Source organism: Balaenoptera ricei, chromosome 19 (assembly GCF_028023285.1).
Source record: "Balaenoptera ricei isolate mBalRic1 chromosome 19, mBalRic1.hap2, whole genome shotgun sequence".
Taxonomy (NCBI): Eukaryota; Metazoa; Chordata; class Mammalia; order Artiodactyla; family Balaenopteridae; genus Balaenoptera; species Balaenoptera ricei.
Genome location: NC_082657.1, coordinates 43,385,977 through 43,405,226, shown reverse-complemented (window position 1 = coordinate 43,405,226; position 19,250 = coordinate 43,385,977). Strand labels below are relative to the sequence as shown.

At 46.8% G+C, this 19,250-nt stretch overlaps 1 long non-coding RNA gene across 3 annotated transcripts in view; it reads left to right on the top strand.

Moving 5' to 3' along the window:
• The window catches only part of LOC132353424 (uncharacterized), a 600,229-nt gene that overhangs the window by 429,500 nt on the left and 151,479 nt on the right, over positions 1–19,250 (top strand). For all 3 annotated transcript variants that reach the window (XR_009499025.1, XR_009499023.1, XR_009499024.1), the window contains one exon: positions 8,740–8,878. This is a non-coding gene — a long non-coding RNA (uncharacterized LOC132353424). The remainder of the gene's footprint in view (positions 1–8,739; positions 8,879–19,250) is intronic.

The window sequence follows — 19,250 nt, the reverse complement described above, 5'->3', positions numbered from 1 at the left end:
CACCGGAGGAGGACTCAGAGAGAAGGTGGTCATTAGCTGGGTCTGGTAGAATTACAGGTTTGTAACCTTCACATGATGGTCAGCAGAGGAACCTGCAAGGTGAATGCCAGGCCTGTGGGAGAGGCAGAGTGGGCCTTGACCACCCCTTGTTTGCCTGAGGAAATTAATTCAGCCAACTTATATCAAGTACCTAGGCTGGGCCTGGATCCTGGAATGGACAAAGCGTGTCTTGTACCCTTGACTAACTCATGACCTACTCAGGGAAACAGAATCATATTCTGCTCACCACAACTTGGCCATGGGGTGGGGCAATGGTCACTGTACAGCCCTGTTATGTGGGGTCATCTAGTGGTGTGGTGGCATTGTTCATGATCTGGATATTTCTCTGGGAGAGAGTCTCAGGTCTGTGGGTGTTTATTGGCCAAGGTCTGATGAAGAGAGCCTTTGTTTTTCACCAAAGTAATCACTTCTAAAGGAGTGGGAACTCAGCTCCTGTCGTCAACCCAGAGCCGAGGAGAAATTAAAGGTTTTGATCTGCAGTTGATCAACTCTTAAATTCACAGTGTGGGGTGTTTCTGAGCTTTGTCTGTTTTTTTGTTTGGATTTGTTTAATATTTGCCTTGTTGGTGGGAATGGCTCTCCTTCATTTAAGACACATGGGAAGTGCTTCCTGATGATTTATGCCAGGGAGGGTCCAATCTGTGGGATAGATAACAGGTGCTCTTTGGGGAGCATTAAAATGGCATTATTGTGAAATACTTATGCTAATGAATAGCTCAAGTGATCACTCCTGGGCTGATGGCTCAGGAGAAGCTGTCAGTGCCTGAGGAGCAGGGTATGATGGCAGCCTCCTCTGTGTCGATGCTCCTTGACCTTTAATGAAAAGGCAAGAGACAGGACAGACGCTCAGTTATTTATCCCCAGTTATGGATCTGCTGTTTTTAATATTTTAACACATTTACTTAATCCCACTGCAATCTCTGCAAGGAGCCATGATTATCCCCATTCTAGAGATGAGGAACCGGAAGCTCAGAAAGCTCAAGTGAGTTGCCTGAGGTCACACAGCTTGTCAGAGGTCTAGCTTGCTTTATCTGGTTGGAAAATTGGTGTCTCTATTCTCTATAATGCATTTTCCCTCCTAGACTTTAGAATTCCACTCACTGGCTTTCAAGATGGCTTGTTGTACCTTTTCTATGACAGTTGGAAAGATAAAGGACTGAGAAAGAGTTGAGTTTCATCTGACCTGTGAGGTGAGGTGGGCTTCCGTAAGCCTCTCATCCCCCTGGCTAGGCAGGCCTGGTGTATAAAGACCCCTCAGGAGCCTGAATACCAGGGTCTGGTGGGGAGGATGGGTGAAGTCACTACGCACTGACCATTATCCTATGGACCTTATATGGGCTCATGTTTGTAACGGGCAGAGCAGCCCAATGTGGTATATACTATTACTTGCATTCTATGGAGGATGAAATGGAGACATAACGATGATAAATGAGTTACCCAACATCATTTGACAACCAGGAGACAGGGCAGGGATTTTAAACCACTGGCTTCTAACTCCAAAATCCATACTTTTTCATTTAGGTCACCATGTCTCCTGGTCAGGGGCAAATGGGAAAGTACAGAAACATTCTGAGAGAATGTGAATGAGGGTGATGGGAAACAAGCAGTTGTATTTGGGAGGGGACAGCGTGTGGGGGATGCCGTCCTGTGTGAGAGCAGTCGGGGCACAGGACGTGGGCCTGCAGGGTGGGCGGAGCTGGCCTTGGCTGTGCCAGTCTGTGCTGAGCAAACCCTTGTAGTTGCCCAGTGTAGGGGCAGGGGGCAAACTTCAGATGTGGAGAGAGGGTTAAAGAGGCCCTCTCACCCTCTGCGTGGTGCATTCAAAAAGATTGAGCTAAAAATAATGGGTGTCCTTTCTTTGAGATTTATACGTACCCCTTGCATGAAATTAACAAAGATGAAACCAACATTATATTTGCCTTAAATATTCTCCTCACTTCAAACTGTTATTCTCCCTTCCAATATCTTGAGACAGGTGTGGGCGGGGCCGAGGTGTGTGTGTGTGTTTTTATTTTGTTTTGTCTCACGGTAGCCTGATAGCCTGCAATAAAGCCAACTCCGGTTAGAAAGAGACATTTTCATTCCACATCAAAAAGTGTGACTGAGAAAGCAGGAGAGTCTATTTTATGTTCTTTTATGACTGATATTTGGACAAAGTGACCACAGCCAAGTTTGTAGCTAATGATGGAAAGGGGAAGTTTAATAGTTACACAGGCTGGGTTGTGGCTCTATGAGGGGAAGTTTAGTGTTACCTACCCTACCTCTGCTCTGGGCTTTTGATAGCAAACACGAAGTGACTCGTGTTAGTAAATGGGGTTTAACAATGCTGAGGTAAAAGTGGAAGTTTGCCCCAGGGCTCATGTTGTAGTCATAGTTGCTGCACGATCCTGAGGTTAGACTGTAAATATAGGGACCTCACAGGTTGGGCTTAGAACAAGTTCTCAACTAATAAGCAAACTTGAAGAGTTAGGAACATGATTCCTGTAGCCAGAAGTAGACAGTCTGGTGCATATAGACCATGGGGAACAAGCATCGCGGGGGCACCCGTTTACTCTTTCAAAGCATATTTATTGAGGGTCTACTAGAGAGGGGCTAAAGATGCATTTCCCTCTTGGAGCCCACATTCTAAAAGCTGGTGATCTGGGCCAAATGATCATTGCACTATTTACAATAGCCAAGATGTGAAAGAAACCTAAGTGTCCATCGACAGAGAAATGGATAAAGAAGATGTGGTACCTATACACAATGGACTATTAACTCGGCCATAAAAAAGAATGAAATAATGTCATTTGCAACAACATGGATGGACCTAGAGATTATCATACTAAGTGAAGTAAGGCAGACAAAGACAAATATCATATGATATCATTTATATGTGACATCTGAAAAAATGATACAAATGAATTTTATTTACAAAACAAATAGACTCATAGACATGGAAAACAAATTTATGGTTACCAAAGGGAATAGCAGTGGGTGGGGAGGGGGGAGAAATTAGGAGTTTGGGATGAACATACACACAATACTATATATATATATATAATATATAGCACAGGGAACTGTACTCAATATCTTGTAATAACCTATAATGGAAAAGAATCTGAAAAAGAATATATATGTATATATGTATAACTGAATCGCTTTGCGGTACAGTTGAAACTAACACAACTTCAATTAAAAAAAAAAAAAAGGAACTGCAACCTCCGCTACATGGGTTGTAGATTAACAGACATGCTTTAAGGCAGTGCTTTTCAAATGGGGTTCTGGTTAAAACACAGATTCTGATTCAGTAAGTCTGGGCTGGGGCCCGAGATTCTGCATTTCCATCAAGTCCCAGGTACTGTTGGTGCCGCTAATCCTGACCTCACCATTAGGAGTGCAGTCCAGGCTCCCAGCCCAGCGTGCTTTCTATGTGGTCTGTTCATTTCAGTCTGTGGAGTCACATGAATCAAGTTCTTCTAGCGTGTGAACTTCAGCATATTCAATAAATCCATTCGTCATCTTGAGGAAGGGGCTAGAGATAGGGATCCCCTCTCAGTGTAGATAGAGACCTGGTGGAAGCACCATCACCTGAGTGTAAGGGTCAAGACTCTTGCCTCGAGTAGAACAGATTGCAGGAATACACCTTATTGCAGTTTCATGTTCCACTTGGGCTGGATTTCTGGGGCTGCCCCTAATTGTATGGAACTTGAACTTGGTCCAAATTTATGACACACCACCTTGTATTTTTCGGAGGAGCCCCCAAAACACAATTTGCTCCTTTTGTCTCAATAAAGACACTTTTTTTCAGGTCACGAGTGCCTATGTTATTGCAGACACACCCACACACAAACACACATATTCTTCGTTGTTTCTGGTTACAGTTTTCAGATCAGGCCACATTTCAGCAACACGATTAGTCCCCAAATGCCAAAACTCCCAGTTGAGATGCTGGGATTTCAGCAGTTCCCGAACATCCAGTTTCGGGAGGCTTGGTTTCGTACAGGTGCTCCGTTACTCCACTATAACCGACACTCAAAAGCGGCAAGGACGAGGACATCGGAGCGGGGAACTGAATAATGGCCTCTGAAAATTGGAAATCCATTTAAAGTGGGAGGCCATCTCGTCCGCACCCTTGGTAAATGTTACAAAGCGAAGGAGCTTTAACCTCTGAATTAGTGTGGAGAGAGAGGCAGTGGAGTGCAACAGGCTATCAGGAAAAGGGTATCGTGTTTGGAAATGAGGGTTTGATGCACGATGAGAAGCAGAAAGTGCAGGCGTTTTACATTTGGCCAGAGATCAGCAGCTTCTGCTAACAAACAGTTCCTGGAGGGATGAAATTTCATCGGGGAGAAAGGGGACCGACACACAGCCGGCAGAGGCAGACGAGTTTCCGAGACGAGGAAAAATGCAGTCTAGGATACATGCTGTTTGCTCTAAAATATGAACTACAGAGAGAGTAATTGTTTAATCATCTGGGGCCTTTAAACAATTCACTTTTTGTGGCTCTCTCATCCGAGCGCCATTACCTCTGTGCTGCCCACCTGTTCCCCTGCCAAATGGGAATGTAACCCAGTTAATGAGACCATTATCCAAAGCTCACTGCAGAAAGAGGGGGAATTTCACCTGGGACAAGGAACACAGAAAAGAAAAAAAAAAGTACTGTTCTGTGACCTTTTTTTGCTCAAAAAGTTTGGAGAAAATGGAATTGTTCATAAGAAATGGCAGGAGAGCGCAAAGCACAGTTTACCCCATGAATGTAATAGCAGTAGTACACATACTTGCTGGAAACCACTGGACTCTTAATTAAAGGGCCACAGATCTTTAGATTTCCACATAATTAAGGATTGATAATCACCATGCATTGTGCCACCGGCACAAAGTAGTATTTAATTTACAGTACTCACATTTCTTTTAAATCTCACCCCAAAGTTCCAGCTTCAGGCTTTGCTTTTATAAATGTGGTTGCTGGAAACTACATGCAAAACCAGCTTTTTTTTTTTTTTTTTTTTCCCCTTTCTCTCTTTAAGAGCAAACCTAGTAAAGTCGCTTAACGTTTCAGGATGCCTGCACAATATTTTTAAGTCGTTTGCAGATAAGGGAAGATTCCGTAGCTCCAAGAAATAGAATAAATACCAGCCACCTTCATTAACCTGCTAAATTTCAGGAGAGATAATGGTCTCTAAGAGAGGCGCACTGTTGGTTATCAAGCCTGCGGACACCTTTGTAATGACAGATCAGGAATGATTGAGGGCAGTTTGCTGCAGTTCATTTCCAACACCATGGAGCTTGTGCGTATTCATTTGTTCAGGCGTTTGACGTCCATCAGGACCTGCACCAGGAGGCCATGGTAAGAACGAACAACAACAGCAAACACAAAGAGACCCGGCTCCTGCCTGCTCTGTGTTTACAATCGAACGTGTGAGACAAACACAAACTAAAGAATCAGATGGAGAAATATGGGATGACAACCGCGGTAAGTGGAAGGAGGATGACCTGGTACTCTGAGAGCTAATGGCAGGGATTGACCAGGTCAGGGAGGGTGAGGGAAGCTTCCAGAAGAAGCAGTACTAAAATGTTCATCCTCTAAGCATAATTCCTTAGTTCCTTCAGTGTTTAAGGGTTTAGCTCACCTTTTCTGAATGCTCATCTACTCTGATCTTCACAATAGAAAAGCAAGGCAGAGACTGTTCTCCCCATGTCACAGACAGGGACAATGGGGCAGGAGGGGGCGAGAGCAAACTGCCCGGTAGAGCCCGGTCTCTGGGGTTTCGTGCCGTCCTTGATATCAATCAGCCTTGTGTCTGTTTTTTGTCTGCTGCTTTCTGGATGATGTTTCACATATTAAGCCTGATGAGCCTTAGCTGTGACCAGCCTCTCAGCAGCGGTGAAACTCTGAGTCACTGAAATAAAATATTCTTCAGCTGCTGCTGTCAGCTGGCCTTCTCAGATAGCCATTGCTGTGTCTGTGGATTAGTCTCTGCTATAGCCCTCTGCCGTCTCCTCCTAGATTCTTAGCTCTCCTCTGCTTGATGTTTCCAGGGATGGGACCCTGGCTGCCTCCTGACGTGGTCCCCTATCTTGCACATATTAGCAAGATCTTTAGGGTAAACTGCTAAAGTTCTCACGGTGTCTTCTGCTTGGTCACATGGCTTCTGGTGCAAGAATTAATGGAGAGACTTTAGCAGAAGTGGAGGGAAAGGATTGGGGACCTTCTGGAACCCAACAGTGTAATCGAATGGGGCACATGAAGCCTGCTCTGAAACATGTGTTTGTGCTGGGTTTGTTCAGGGATAGAATGCCATCCTTCCTTACTCCCCATCAAGACTAGAACTCTAAAGAAGTAGGACCTGTCTGAGACATCCTGAGTGGTCCTCCCAGCAAATAAAATGGGTGCACCCTCTACTCCTCATCCGCCAGCACATTTCCGCCTCGCTCGATGTTTCTGCATGAACTTCATAAAACAGTGGCCTGTGAATTAGAGGAAGGAGGTCCTGGGGGATCCCCGGGGAGCTGGGGTCTATGCCCCTGACGCTGCCGGACTTGCCGCAGTGGCTGGAGGTGAATGTTTCCTCCCCACACTCTGAGCCGTCAGCCCCTTTGACATTCTCCTTCTGGAATCACTGGATGCCCTGGTAATTACAACTGGGAGTCCAGAGCTGTGAATTCCTTTGTTTCTTTAGGAGATGACTATTGTAGACCCTCCTCGCTCTCATAAACAGGCTATAAGTGGAGTGCAGAGCTGGCAATGGCAGTTTCCCCAGGTGGCCTGGGGTTTCTCCCAGGTGGCAGGCTCGCACTCAGGAGGTGTGATCAGACCAGGAAAGGTGGGGAATTCACGCCACAAAACCTCTGCCAGGTTTTGAAAGGAGAAGCCCTTTGACTTTGTATAGGGAGAGAGATGAAAGAGATAAGATATCTCAGGAAGAAAATGACCTCTTCCAGATACACACCTTGAAGGCTGATACTGTCCTCCCCTACCTGACAATATGCTTGGCTCTCAAGGAATTAGAAAACAAAACCTTACTCTGCTCAAAAGAGAGGGTTGGATTTAACATTCAGCTGATCAGGCTCTACTAAGCTCTTCCTGTGAAATAGTGGCATTTTATTGCCTACTCTAAGCAACTTGTCACAGTGTCTCATTGCTTGGGGAGAGCCTGACACATGGATTCAGTGGTGCCCATTTTGCAGATGAGAAAAGCCAGACAATCAGGAAGAAGCCGTACAATTAGGACTTTGGATTTGCTAGCCTAAGAAGCCCTCTCCTTTTTCATGAGTCAAGTTCTCTCCTTAGGAGGCAACAGCTGGTGCTAAGGCCTAAGGATGGCTACAGGGAGGAGAAAGCCTCAGCGGCGGGCAGGTTGTAATTTGTGCCGCTGAGGACATTCAGTGCTGTAGGACAAACAAGGCTAACAGCACAGAAAACAGGTGGAGGCTCCTCTGCAGTGAGATTTGAATTCAGGTGTGAAAGAAGGATCTTAATAACAATCGGAAGGTGGGTGCTATAGACCGAATGTTTGTATCCTCCCCAAATTCATATAGTGAAACCTAATCCCCAATATGGCAGGATTTGGAGGGGAGACCTTTGGGAGGTGATGAGGCCATGAGGGTGGAGCCCTCATGAATGGGATTAGTGTCCTTGTAAAGGAGACCCCAGAGAGCTCCCTTGCCGTTTCCAGTGTATGAGAACATAGTGAAAAGATGGCCCTCTGTGTACCAGGGAGTGGGCTCTAACCAGACACTGAATCTGCTGGCACCTTGATCTTGGACATCCCAGCCTCCAGAACTGTGAGAAGTAAGTGTTTGTGGCTTCAGCCACCCAGTCTATGGTGTTCTGTTTTAGCAGCCCGAACAGACTAAGACAACAGGGATTCCTGGGGAGACGCTGGTGTGGGCAGAGGCCGGTTGGAGGCGCAGTCAGGGAGTATTCAGACGAGGCAGATCAGACCTTTGCAGTTAGTGGCCTGCAGGTGCATCTGGTCACGGAGTGAGACGGATTCGAAGGCTTCCTGTGCAACTGCAATATCTCTGACGCAATGTTTCTGGCCCTCAACACTGTTGACATTTTGGGCTGAGTAATTCTTTGTTGTGGAGGATGTCTTGTGAACTTTAGGGTGTTTGACAGCATCCCTGGACTCTACCCCAGTTGTGACAACCAGAAATGTCTTCAGACTTTTGCCAAACGTTCCTTGGGGGCAGTGGGGGTGGGGGCACTGCTCTAACTCCATCCTCATGGCAATCTCAGCAGATGACTTCACTCTCCTTTGTGCTGGTGTAGGAAAACAGAGGATAATGGTTACAAAACTTGTACCTGGGAGCGTGGGGTTTTGAAACCACATTTGTTCCGATCCTTGACAAGACTCTGCCTGACTGCCAAGGGGGAGAAGGGTCAGGGCCACCTGTTGGACTTGGTGGTGGTGAGCTTTGATCTGTTTTCTCGTGCTTCGGAACTTGCCCCTGGCACTGGTTTGCTTATCCAAATAGGCAGAAGTGCCCTGTGCGGCACGAGAGCAAATTGCTGGATTTTCAGCCCTTTTGGTACGGCTTATTAATGTTCTTGCATAACACTCTGTGAACTGATTCATTCATTCTCAACATTTACTGAGCTCTGACCACGTCCTAGGCATGATGCTGGGTCCTGGGGAAAGAAGGGTGAACAGATCACAGCCTGATCCCTGCTCTCACGACTTTATATCACAGCTGGAGACAGACGACAAGACAGTAACAATCACCACAGCAGCAGCGAATCCAAACAGCACGCTCTGATGGGAAACACTGGGATGAGAGAACCGGCTAGATAGCCCGAGATCTGAAGGCTGAGGAGGTACCGGCTCTGGAGGTAGGTGGAGGGTACTGGAGACAGAGGGAACAGTCAGTGCAAAGACCCACAAGTGAGAAAGAGTTTGCTCTGTTTTAGAAATGGGCAGAGAGGTGTGCGGGGCTGGATTTGCCAGGAGATCACTGCCCTGACACTAGTGGTTGAGCACTGGAAGTTCCCAGCTCGTCGCCCTGTGGACAGGATTTCTGGAATAATGATGACTTCAGCGTGGAAAAGAATAGTGGATCTGAATGTGTCTGGAGATCCCCATGGACTCCTAGCCTGATAACTTCTCAGGAGACACGTCATTGTCTCCACATGTGTCTGTTTCTTCCCCAGACTTTCAAAAGCTGGGGAGGAAAACATTGTCCTCTACCCTTCTGGGTTCTTCTGGCTGATCTAAGAATTAAGTTGACGTGAGACACATTAACAGGAGAACATCAAACAAAAGCTTGATAACATGTATACGTGGGAGAGAACCAGGAAAATTAACTCGCCAAAATGGCTGAAGCCCTCACCTTAAATACCATTTGCAGTTAAAGACAGAAGAGGATGTTGGGGGCAGTGGTTTGGGACTTCAAAGGGGAGGAAAGTAACTCACATGGAGACGGAAAAGCAAATGTTTGGTAAATAAATGTTTGCTGGGCCCTGCAGAGACACTGGGACACAGAGAGGACGCTGATCTCCAGGCCCCTGCTGAGTTCCCCACACAACCCGCGGCCCGTATTCTCCGCAGATGTCTCTGCTGATAGCGCTATTCTGGGAACAGGCCCTCTAGCTAAATTCTTTTAGTTAGGAGGATGGACAAAGTTTCTTCCTAAGTCTTTCGGGCCCTGATTGTTTTCAGCTCAAAGTAATCCACATGCCAAAGCGACATTTTGGGGAAGCGAGTTCTGCTCCCCTACACGGAGCCACTTGGGTCGTCTCCATAAGGAGGGGTGGTGGGTCCTCGGGGACCTCCTGTTCCCGGGCTCCCTGAAGCCGAAAGCCCTGCTTTTCTCCCTGCAGTTTGGGCTTCGAGGCTCTGCCTCTGTCCCGGCCTGTGAGGGGGACCCACCTGTGCCTGTGCCGCCCCTCCATTCCCTGCTCTCCTCTTTGCTTTGCCCCGCTCTGCGTCCAGCCACTCAGGGCTCTGAATACTTGCTGGCCTTAGGAGACCCCTGTGTTGTGCCTACTCACATCTTTCTCCAGCCTGAGGCCCTGGCCACTCCTGTCTCTCTTCCTTGCTTTGCTCCCCTGACTGTCCCGGGATGGATTCTTCTCCCACCTTGTGTCTCAGAGTTTGCCTGCAGCCTGGCCTTTCTGTCACGCTGGGTGCATTTGAAGCAGGTGTGGGAGCCTGTGCTCTGACCTTGCCTGGAGCTTTGCAAACCCTGGGGATCCAGGGAAAATTATACCCCCGTGCCTGCCTCTGGGAACGCACTGCCTCCTGGCTGAGGGGCTTGAAGGGGCTCAGCGTTTTCTGGACTAGGAGGCAGCCCAGTGGCAGGATGAGCTAGAATACAGGCACCAGAAGGTAGGAGCGGTGGAGCCTCAGAAAGTTCCTCCACCTCCTGACACGTGGGCGCCCAGGTGCCTGGCAGTCAGCTCAGGGTCGAGCTCCTAGCCCTGCTTCCCCGGGATGGGGGCCTCGGTGTTTTCCTCACCCGGTGGCCGCATGTGCGCCTCTCACCCCCAGGTCTCTCAGATGCATTGCAGACAGAGGATGCTCGTCCTCGGCTTCAGTTCTCCTGGTAGCCTGGAGCTGGAGGAGGCCGTAAGCTTGGGCGTTTGATGGGGGTTCAAACCCAGGCCTCACCATCCATTGGTTATGTGATTTCAGACAAGTGCCTCAGTCTTGCTGGGCCTTCATTTCCTCAGATGTAAAATGCAGATAATGGCTCCCTCAAGGAGGGCAGCCCGAGCCCGAGCCCTGGCGTCAAGAGTCATCTCCATACATCAGTATCTCTTTTCCTTTCCTCCCTTCCTCCCTCCCTCCTCACTCCCACCCTCCTGAATGCATTCAGGGCAAGATCACTTGAGGACATATATCCTTTGTCTCCCTGTGAGAGCCGCCCTCCCCGCCCCCCACCTCATGTAATTGTCAGCAACAAAGTTGGAAAATAAGGCGTCTGAAGCAGCTCTCGGCACCGCGACATCTGCACCAGACAAAACTCGAAAAGCCCGCAATCCCCAGTCATGAATGCACTATAAAAACAATGTGGCAAAATGAAAATCGTTCCATCATAATATTTCACAGTTCTTTTTGACAAAAGCCAAGCCACCCTCATGAATACACATTTCCCAGCATCTTATGCATTATGCATCAGCCTATAGCAGGGGACCTGGGAATTGCCAGTCCCTAGTAAAGGGCCTTTGAAAGTGCCTATTTTGTAAACAAATGGAGCCCAGACCCCACACTCAGGCTCTTTAGGTAATTTAAGACTGACTCTGGCTGCCCGAGTGGGGACCAGCTCTTCTTAGGGCTGTAAATGGCAGGTGTCTCCAACGTTCTCTGGATGAAGAGGGGTGCTTCAGCGTTCGGTAGTCTCATCTTTAATTTCCGAGTATCCAACATGGCCGTCCAGAGGGGCAGGGACAGTTCCTCCCCGAGCCAGAGCCAAATGTTGCCGGAATGCCAAACGAGCCCACCAAGGCTGGCTGGGCAGTCAGGCAAATTAGTCAGGACTTCTGACTCCCAAGAGCCTCCACGGGATCAGGCCCTGTGATGGGGGCTGCTGATGGCTGGAGGGGACAAGGAGGTCTGAGCACACAGAGGCTGGCCTGTCTCAGTGGGCTTGCAGGAAGCATCTCTCTTTGCCCCAAGTAGGCAAACTGGAAGTAGGTATTAAGCGTGCGTTACTGTCAGTGGGAAGTCCCTTGAAGATTATTAACTAACCCCTGCGGTTCAAGGAAGGGGAGACTGAGGCCAGGCATTTTAAGTGACACATTCAAGGTCACACTGGTTAGTGAGCAGTAGGTCTGGGACTGCTGGAAGCCGCTTGTCTCTTCCCAGCACCTCCCACTGCTTCAATCATGAATTGGCAGCAACTGAAAGGACCAGGGGTAAAATGGTTACTGATTGCTATGATTTAAGCAAAGGGCAGACAGGGATCCTTACAACAGCCCCGGAAAAGAGCATAATTCAGGGCTGTTTTGTGTCATTTGCAATCTGTCCTCTATGGTAGCCTTATTTGAAATGGTGAATGATGCATGATAGATATCTACTCATTACATTATATCTGTCACAATAACAAGGTGGTGATTGATTCATTGCTACATGTATTTATTTCATAAGAATATTCAGCTCCCATTAGGGGGTGCTGCAAATGGCTTTGAATTGAGGGACAGGAATTCTGAATTCCAGTGTTGGTATGCCCTATTCTTCCCTTCTGTGGACCTCAGATTCTTTCTTGTAAAAAACGGGGCTCAGGAGCAATGGTCTCTGGGTTGCATCCCAGCTGAGATCTCCCACCTGCTAGTGTGTGAGTACGGGCACCGTGCAGAGGCCTCGATGAAGTCAGGGGGCAGAAGGGCCCACCTCATGCTGTATAAATGCATCTGCAGGGCTGGGCTCCGCCATGAGGGTTGGGGCGGGGGGGGGGGGGGGGTGTGGCGGGCGGCGGGATCGACCCCAGTTAGGGAAGTTCCTCATTACTGCACCTGCTGCTCTACAGCTGTTGGACCTGCTTGCTGATCGGTGCAGTTTGACTAATGAAAGCAGGGACAGCTGAAGGCTGATTGAGACAATGAGGCGACTTTACCCCTCACAGACACCTGGAAGAATCAGCTTAGGGGATAGCTGCTTCCCCTCCTCTGCTGACCCGGGGAATACACTGATGGGGGAGGGGGCTGGAAGGGGAAGTCAGGATCGTCATGCCGCCTCCAGAACTGAGAGCCCACCCGTGACGCTCTAAGCCTAGTATAAGCGATGCTCAAACTGCTGGGCATTTTTGTTGTTGTTGTTGTGAAAACACTCCCCATCTGGAGTTTCTGATTCAGTAGAGATGTGTGCGGATGTGTTGGGGGAAGTTTTGTGTCTCAAAATTCCCAGGTGACACTGCTGGTCCAGGAGCCACACTTTGAGCACCACTGATACAGGGAAAAAAAAAAAAAAAAAAAAAAAGAATATCTACATGTCCTGCATTTCCATTTCTCAGCATCTTCAAACTACTGAAAACTGCTCCCAAATCTTTGTAAAAATAAATAATTTCAGTTTCTACAACTGGCACAGCAGTAGGAAGTGTCCTCGAGTAACATAAATAGTTATTTATTTGGTTCCAGACCAAGAAATAATTTCCCCTGAATTATGAAAGGAAAATATTCAAATTCGAAGCCTTAGAAATTCAGAAGAGTATAAAAATGAAAATAAATGGAAATGCGTCACAGAGGGATAGCAGTTGTTGACATGCTACCTTCTTTTAATTTTTGGCTGGTGAATATGTGTCTGTAGGTCTTTCTATTGGTCTCGTGCAGTTTTCCTAAATTGGGATCCTTGGGTTGTTAAATAGTGTTACTATCAAAGTAACAAAAACAATAAAACCAGAAACAACAGCGGTAACACAGAAGATATATTTTAGAGGCAGATCTGAGATCAAAATCTTTGGAAAATGCTGTGGTAACCAAAATTTAAAAGTTGAGTAGGTTTTCAACTGGAGGAGTTAAACTCTGATGGGCACTCTAGGAGGCATTTGGGGTGGGAGTATCTCCCATGTAGGTTCCTTATGGAATCCCTCCTCTTCTGCCCATCTCCCCCAGCCCTACTCCAAGCTTCTTAAGGGATGGAGGTTCTTAGCCCTCCTAGGGGAAATGCCTGGAGAGTTGTAAGGAATTCACCCTGGGTATAAAATATGGAGTTTAAAGCTCCTATCACATATCATTCTCTATCATTGGTCATCCTGGGTTTTCCAAAAGGAGCTGCCTTATTTTGTTGAAAATTTAGTACGTTAAGCAAGAAATGGTCATTTCACCTCAATTATCAGTCTCTAGACAATCAAGAGTCAGGATTCAAAGTCCATACTTTCCATGGCTGTGACCTGAGCTTGCCTTAAGCTGTCTTTCTCTTCTTAAAAGGACACTAATTCCATCATGAGGGTCCCACCCTCATGACCTTACGTAAGCCTAATTACTTCCCAAAGGCCCCACTAAAAAGAACCATCGCACGGCGTGGGGGAAGGGGGAGTTAGGGCTTCAACACACGAATCTGGAAGGGCAATAAACATTTAGCCCATAATAGCAGCTTTGCTTCTTGGCAAGCCAACTAACCTCTTGGAGACTGTTTACATTTCTTAAAGAGGGATGGTGATGCTGGTGTGATCTGCAAACCATCTCTATTCTGGCCATTGTGAGATGGGCTGGGCATGGCCAGTGACACACCTGTTGTTGCCCATCTCCCTGTGTACCACCTCCTCTGCCTGGCTAGCCTCTCCTCCACCTGCTCCCCATTCACCCGCCTAATGTCTACTGGACTTTCAAGACTCAGTGTTGCTTCCTTTGGGCAACGTAACTCTCCGGAAGCTCTTACTACGCTGTGTTGATCCATGTCTCTGTCTCCCCCCATGGGCTGCGAGTTGCTCCGTGAACACAGAGACCATATGTCCCATCTCACTTTCATTCTTCAGTGCCTAGCAGTCTGCCGGGCACATCACAGGTGCTTAGTAAGTGTTTGGATCAATGAATGTGGTGATGGACACTGCAGAGAAGGAAAGAGATACAGTAGAGGTATAGCTATAACCACTGGTGAAAAAGAAACATACCAGCAGAGAATATAAGGAAGCAATTAAAACAGCAATAGGATTGCCCACAAATATTTAAACAAAAATTCCTACCACAATGGTTTAACCAGGCCAAACCAATAGAAAAGCACCTTATCAGGGTGACAAATGCCAAGACCAGTGCTCAAAACCCAGCCAGGTTTCCTGTGAGGGTCTTGTGTTTGCTTGACCATTCCATGCACACCGGGTGATCCCAGTGGGGCAACTGTGTCTGACAGAAGCAAACTCTCTACCTACCAATCATGAGGCTAAGAGTGAGCTTGAGCAGTTAGTGATCATCTTAATTAACCCACAAAACTTTATGCATGGCCTGTATTCAGCCAGCCTTTTGATCCCAGACAGAAATCTATTAAAGCCCATTGAGAGAATGAAAAGACAAAATCTGATGAACGTTTTTTACCTTGGTGGATATAAAAGTTGGCAGGTTCGATGACTCTAAGAGTGATCTATTTGCCAATAGCAATATTACATTAAACTGGGGAAACCATTCCCTTAAATGCAAGCTGAGTGAGTACTCTGAATAATGGCTGAAAATTACATGTGTCCAGGGCCTGCCTAATCTGGAAAGGATAGAATTAACATTCCTGCTTTAGGAATGTGGAAAAATTCCACATTTTCTCCAAAGGAGTACTTTCTAAGTTTGAGTCAGGGACTAGTTTAAGAATCTGGTGAAAATTATAGAATAATGCATGTGGTACATGCACAGAGCACTTCGTGTTTCTCAGGGAGCTCATGGAATTCTTAAATGTCCATCTGTGCATTCCAGTCAGGAATTCCTGCTGCTAGGAGACGGTGTGGTCTAATGCACAGGTTTTCAACTGCCAATGTGAGGAATCACATTATCAGAATCATCTCTGAAACTTTTCATAATATACATTTACCCCGTGTGGTCTGATAGCAGATCACTGCAACTTTTCAAGAAGGCAGAACTGAGGTGGGGCTAAGACATGGGTGTTTTGAAAAACACCCCAGTGATTCTCTCGCCCCCTCACACCTCACCCCATCATGAGCAGGAGTGAATAGGTCAAGAGGAGAGAGCAATGGGTTATAGACCCATTGCTAGGATATATCTAATATAGTACTACACGACCCACTGTTGATTGAATCCGTGGATGTGGAACCATGGATACGAAGGGCTGACTATAAACTTATATGCAGATTTTTGACTGTGCAGAGGGTTGGCACCCCTAACTCCCACATTGTTCAAGGGTCAACTGTATATCTAATAGAGAAATATATCTAATAGAGGTAGACCTGTGTTCAAATCCCAGCTTCTTTCCTCACTAGCCTGACCTCGCTCAAGGAACATTTATTTCCTCTCTTAACTTCTGTTTCTTCATCTGTAAATGGTCATTAGAAAGACTGAGCTGAAGGGCATGGAGTTTATGATGCAACCTTAATTCCCTTTCTTTATTTAAAGGAAACATAAAGGTACAAACTAAGAGTTGCATTACGGGGTCTTCTCAAGAAGGAAAATCTCAGACATTGGATGTGCCGCGTTACATTTTATGCCTGATACAAAGTGTAGTTGATGATGGGAATTCTCTTTGTGCTCCTAAGGGTCTTAGGTGTTGAGGAAGAGTTACATTTCTCAAAGTCTGCTGTAAGGGGATATATTACTTGTAAAGGCCTCAAGGACTTTTTCACAGCGAAAGTTATGAGCGAGGTTATGAGCCAGTAGAATTGGGAGTATTTCACCACATGGTGACTTTCCCTGGTTTGGCTTCCAAGGGCATTCTGAGTCATCAGAGAAGAGTACAAATGTGGGCGATGCTGTGAAAAGTCTTTGTTTTTGATTGGAGTGGAAAGATGGCCTAGTTGGGTGGGTGCTACTGGGCTCCAAGGTCTGGCATAGCGGGGGGCATCCTACTTGTGCACAGGTCTGGACATGAGTCTCTTGGGAAGTCAATTTCCAAGACTCTACCCTGGGAGTCATTCTTATCTCTAGAGCAGTTATGAGGATCTTAACTATAAGCTATGCAAAGCGCCTATCCGCAAGGTATTAGGTGTTGAACGAATGGTAGTTATCTTGGTGTAAGTGGTAGTGGTAGTGCTGGCACTAGTAAACTGCTAGTAGTGGCCAAATATGACTCAGAGGTTTCATCTGGGCAAACCAGGTTCACAGCTCATGGTGAAGTCTCAAGGCCTGAAAAGGGGGAACAGAGCCAAGGGGGAGGAGCATGGTGAAAGTGGGAACACACGGGAAGGGGACTGGAGTTGGAGTGAAACAAAAAACCCAGGCTGGGCTCAGGCTCTCAACTTTCCTCTACCCAGCCCTGCTCAACTGCAAAAGATGGTATCTCCCACATAGGGTGACAAATTCATCCCAGTTTATCCAGGACTTTCCTGGACAAACAGAAAGTCCATTGGGTTTGGAAATGCCTTGGTTCCTGGAAAACAGGATGATTGGTCACCCTCCTCCCACCTGCATTCTCCAGCCCATGAAGACCAGGCCAATCCCATCCAGGGCTGTGGGGTGATTCTCACTGTCCCCTCACTGGGCACTCATGACATCATCCTTTCCTTGTGCCCACCACAGTCTCTGGGGGCATCCAAAAGGGCATCAGCTTTAACTTCAGCTTCACACTTGGGTTCTTGCTGAGAATGTAAGGACATTGTCTAGTTCACTGTATCAACAGCATGTAGAAAAATCCTGGCACATAGTAAGCTGCTCAGTAGTATAGGTTGGATGGGTGAATGGAGATATTGCCTAGATCTCCAATTTGCTTGCTTAGGGGCCTGAGGTACTGCTTAAATTGAACTAGTTTCACCTTCGCAGAATCAAGTCACACTGCCCAGGTCCTGCTCCAATCTGAATGGGCCATTCAGGACCACATAACCCTCTTGCTAATCTTTGCTGCTTCCTTAAAACTTTTCCAGGATGTTCAGTTCGCCATGTTGGTGCATCTTGACCTCCCCCTTTAAGTAATGAGAAATTTCCTCTTCCTCTTGCAAGTTCAGCAAACCTTGAGTCAGAGCGCATTTCAAGTTGTGAGAGGAACAGTGGTCAGTGTACAAATATTATGTTTTAAATATTTTCTACAGTTGTCCCCATGCATCTTTATTATTTGAGACATTCCAGTATGTAGGCACCCACCCTCTCCCTTCCACCCTATTTCTCCTACTTGTAAGGGTCACGTTCATTCTTCGCTGAGCCTCAGCAGCAAACCATGATGCCTTCTTTGTCATACAGGGTCCCTGCGTCTCTATTTGGTTTCAGAACTATTGGGAGAGGACAAGATGACACCCCCTTTGCTTCTATTTCCAATTTTTAGAGAGGCCCCTTACATTGATGGTTCATCCATTAAGAGGTTAACTCTCAAGTTGAAAGTTGCAGGAAGAAGAGGAAATAAGTTGGGTATCGTTGCTGTCCCTGTAGCCAGGAATGCCGGGCTGACATGTATTCCATCAAGATCCACATAGGCTGTCATCATGGTGTCAAGAGATAGGTTTTGACTCATACACACCTGAGTTCAGCTCTCAGTCAAACAGTTGATTCGATCTGTGATTTTATTATTGTTGTTTTATTATTGTCATCGTTGTCACCATCAGCACATTTAGCACAACTTACTGGGCATCTATTGCCAATTAGTCGAGACAGCCCTTCATTGAACGATGGAGGACGTTTTGTATTCTTACCCACCACCCGTAAGGCCACTTGTGTCTCCCAATCCTAGTGATGATGCCAGGTGCTCTACATGCATTTCCAAATACCCTGTGGTTGGGCACTCTCCCCAGCTGAAAACTCCTTGGGGTAATTCAGGGAGGAAAGATAATGGCAGGGAGAGGCGTGATAGAAACTGGAGGGTTCTGAGCTCTGGGAATCCCGAGCCAGTTAAGAGGTGATCTCGCTCATCCTCTTGCAGGTGAAAGTACACTCACCCTGATGCTGGAACAACCTCACTGCTCATTGGTTCATGTCTAAGCTCTTAAGGACTCAATCTGTTTTACTCACTCTCCCATGGGGCCAAACTTGCATTTCCCTTTCTGTAAACTTCCTGCATTTGCTCAAAATATTCTTCTCTACCTGGAATATCCTCTCTGCCCCTCCAAATTCAACTCCTCCTCCAAGGTTTTGCACAGAAGTCCTCCCTCCAGGGATCCTTTTATTGTGTCCACTGTGTGCCCATCGGGTACTATTCTTTTCTCTATATTTTCTCATCTCTCTGTCCAGACTGGAAGATATTTGAGGACAGAGACCGTGTCATCCTCTTTGGTTCCTCTTCAGCACCGAGACAACAGTGCTGTTTGCTTCTGATCTTTGAGGCACTTCTGCTGGTTTGCTGGGCAGAAAGACCCACTCCCTGGTGTGGGTGGGTCTTGCCTTTCCACATACCTTTATCGAGATTTCCAACACCTATCAGATCCCGAGGAAAGGTACTTGTTTTAACACAGCTGCCGGGTAGAGGTCATTGCTTTAACAAGGTTTCTTTTCTTTCTTTTCTAATGAACTTAATCATTTTTAATATCTTTTCCAGAGAAGAATACATTAAATGACCCTGACTTGGCTGAAAGCCTTCTCTCGAGTGCTTTGGGAGGATTAGAGGAAGCTCTTTTACAGCCTCTTACCATGACTGGCTGCCTTTTCCTTTCTTTGGGTTAGCAGAGAGTGAGGTTTGATCCTAATTAACAAAGGGGGA